The sequence below is a fragment of the Electrona antarctica genome, assembly GCF_951216825.1.
Source record: "Electrona antarctica genome assembly, chromosome: 7".
Lineage (NCBI taxonomy): Eukaryota > Metazoa > Chordata > Actinopteri > Myctophiformes > Myctophidae > Electrona > Electrona antarctica.
This window is the reverse complement of record NC_136812.1, coordinates 55,598,800-55,602,284: the sequence shown is the minus strand read 5'-3', so window position 1 is coordinate 55,602,284 and position 3,485 is coordinate 55,598,800. Positions and strand designations below refer to the sequence as shown.

The 3,485-nt window shown below is 40.1% G+C and overlaps 1 long non-coding RNA gene across 1 annotated transcript; it reads left to right on the top strand.

Moving 5' to 3' along the window:
* The first annotated feature begins 1,141 nt into the window (after positions 1-1,141).
* Positions 1,142-3,165, top strand: LOC306927035. The gene is made up of 3 exons (XR_013790478.1): positions 1,142-1,461; positions 1,715-1,773; positions 3,027-3,165. It is a non-coding gene; the product is annotated as an uncharacterized lncRNA (long non-coding RNA).
* The last annotated feature ends 320 nt before the right edge of the window (positions 3,166-3,485 follow it).

Genomic DNA, 3,485 nt, shown 5'->3' with positions numbered 1-3,485 from the left:
ACAGGTCAGCGGCCTCAGTTGCATTTGGAAGCTGATCTGCAGTGAGCTTCACCCTGCAGCCACCTTCTGCCAAAACGTTTGGAATGCCTCTTCCTGAGGAAAATAATATGTTTTTAGAAGGGTAGTGGCACTAAGTGCAAAGATGACCAATCAGAAGTTCAGAGCTTCAGACTGACTCCCAATCTTTGGCTGTAGTCTGAAAACCCCTCTTCAGACATCTTGGACCGTAGCACTTGCCCTAGACTCGACGACCTAACAGGCTTATGAAAAGGCTCAACTTGTGTTATTTAGATAGCATTTTATGTAGACATACAGTGTATAGACGGATATATTCAACTGTTATACAGATGTTAGGTTCTTAGCTTACTTATGATTCTTGATGACTATTTAATGTATTACCATGTGTTGTTCTTTCTTGCGTACTGTAATTCGCTCTAGATTAAGAGCATCTGCTAAAGGCCTAAAGTGTAATTGTAAAATGACCCAAAAAAAAGATATTACAGGAGAAACACAAGATGTAGACAATCAGCCTTTACAGAAATATTACCAGACCCATTTCCTACCCTACATTGAAAGCAATATACTTACAGAAGCTTGGGCAACACAACACAAATATTTAGAAAATGTGAAATGTCTGTGCATGGTACCAAATTACTGTAATACCTCCAACTGCATGGTTATTCCACGCGTCAATAAAACGCTGAAGTCCAACACTGGCAAGTTGGCACGTAAGGCTGGAAACACAGACGCGTACAGTTTCGTCATCCATGTTCAGCACGTCCTGAGCCTCAAGATTAATGAGTGCAGTCTTCAATGGATAGGTCACCTGGTTGTTAAAGGACCACTTCGCCACTATTCAACCTAGTCTGTGTGTTTTTAATCATTAGCATATATGCTAAAATGCGCCCGTTTATTATCATTGGTGTTCTGTAGCTCCGTGGGCGCACTTCCAAAGCTGTCCACCATGTACGTATTTGTCCAAAAATGACGTAGGTGGTGGACACTCGGTAGGCTTTCAGAAACTACAGGGACAATAGACAGGTAGGCTTGCCGTAGCTAGCCTAGCCGCGAAGGACACCCCTGTCTACACAACAACAAACGAAAACAACGAGTCAGTATGGCTGCTCCAGGGGATTTTTCCCTTACACATAATGGCAGAATCTGCGTTAGGGTCGTTATATGAACCAGAAATATACGGAGGAAGAAATGCAGTGACGGGGACAAGAGCAGCTGCTAGTTGCTGCATCTGGATGTGTGGACTGTTGCCTGCTGGAGCGACCTAGCTAGTAGCTTTCCCTGGTCCAGTGCGTCGCACATGCAAACCTTTCTGCCCAGGAAAAGTTTTTTTCTGCCCAGATAGTGTTTGTTGACTGTGTTACTGGGAACCTGCGTTCAGGATGCCTAAATAAACTGGAAGTTGCAACCGAAGCCCGATGGACGAAGAGGGACATTCAGATTGAAGTAAGTGTTCAATGTATTTACAGCTTATTTGTGTACGTGTGTGTCGCCACACCGTATTGTTTACATAAAGTGTCAGAGGCTAGGCACGGCTTCAGCCTACAACTTTTCGGTCCAAACATCTTCTATTCGTTCAACTATTCATTAATTCAATTCAAAACTGTATGGCATGCCATCTGAAGCAATGTTAGCCATGGGCTTGTATGTTTCAGGGCTAGCAATGTAAACATTCAAGTGTTATACCTGTGTCCATTAGGTCAGCCCAGATGGGTACAGAAGGCTGATGAAGCTGAAGATGTCTTTGATGGACTGATGGTGAGCCATACATACTCAACTCAAACTTTATACATAAAGCACATTACTGTATTTGCTGTATTTTGTTTGACCCCCTAGAAAACTAGATGACACGTCTCAAGGGCATATCATTTTCAATAAAGGTTCATATATTTATATATGCTTTTACAAAGACCAGTCAGTGGTCAACCAAAGTCCTGTAAAATGTAGTAAATATACTGTCATTTATACTATAGGCCTACTGTGTCTCACACAGACGGTTTCACACTGTAGTATTGAATTGTATCTGTAAATCACACTAGATGACGGTGAATTGACTTTTAACCTTTTGTAATATCTCAAAAGAAAAAAAAAGATCATTACTGCATCAAAAGTAATCAACAAACTATAAAACTGATGACAACATTGTACAAATTACACAAGCAAAGTGCCTTGCACTGAATAATAATAAAACTATTTGTATCGCACCTTTCATGACATGCAATGCAGCTCAAAGTGCTTTACAGAGCAATGGTGAAAAAAAAAACGCAAGGCATAAAACATTGAAATGGCAGTAATGCAATAGTGAGGACATGAATAAATCTAAAAGCAAGAGTGTATAAGGTGGTCTTGAGCTGTGCTTTAAAATGTCTAGAGACTGCCTGTCAAAGGTACAGTGGGAGTTTGTTGCCATTTGTTAGGCACATCGAGCAAGCCAGCTGTGAGGACCTGAGGGGGTGGTTTGGGACATATCTAGGCAGGCAGTCATGTAGGTCGGAAGGTCACAGATGCAGACCAATAATTGTAAAATCAATCCTAAAAACAACCGGAAGCCAATGCCGTGACACTCTTAGTTTTAGTTAAAACTCTGGCTGCCGCAAGTTGTAATCTGTCAGTAGTTTTCTTTGGCAGTCCAGAATAAAGTGCATTGCAGTAATCAAGCCCAGAAAAAACAACGGCGTGGATCAGTGTTTTTGCATCATCTAATGACTGACAGGCTCTGATTCATACAATATTTGTAAAGGTGAAAAAGGCAATCTTGGTAACATGATTGTGTGAATTAAAATTAAATTCAGAATAATGACCCCCAAGTTATTTACTGTACTGTTACTTTCTACAGTCAGGTTGCCAAGTCTGCTTATTATTATGATTGATATGTGATACTCAGTTGTAGCCTACCTACTAATTTGATCAGTAAAGAAACATACTGTACATAGCCTACACACTCAATCGTCCATTCCAGTAATCCTTGAGTGCTTTCACCATTACTGACTCTACGTCTTCTCTCACCACAGCATGTGCGTCTGCTCCTGTCCTGTCTCGGCCAGAAGCAGCTCCAGTGATGTGTCATCATGCAGAAAGCCTGAAAAACCACCTGCCTCAGTGACCTCTGACTATAGAACATCTAGTTTGTTAGTTTCCAGTTCAACCATAGACCCCTGTTTTTATATATATATCTGTAGATTTATGTAAATCAGTACTATTAAAAGATAGTTGATTTGATGACAAGTTTGTTTTATTTTATCTCATGTAGGCGTATGGTATTTATACATTTTGACCAATTCCTAATACTCAATTCACATCTGAATGCAAACAAGACCACAATGGAAATAAGTGAATAAGTGAATGTGTTTTATTGTACTGTAACATAAGGTTTAAAAAACAAGAAGAAAAAGTATCAATATTGCTATATAGAAATACTCTGTTACAAGTAAAAGTCCAGAATTTAAAATGTACTTCAGTAAAAGCACGAC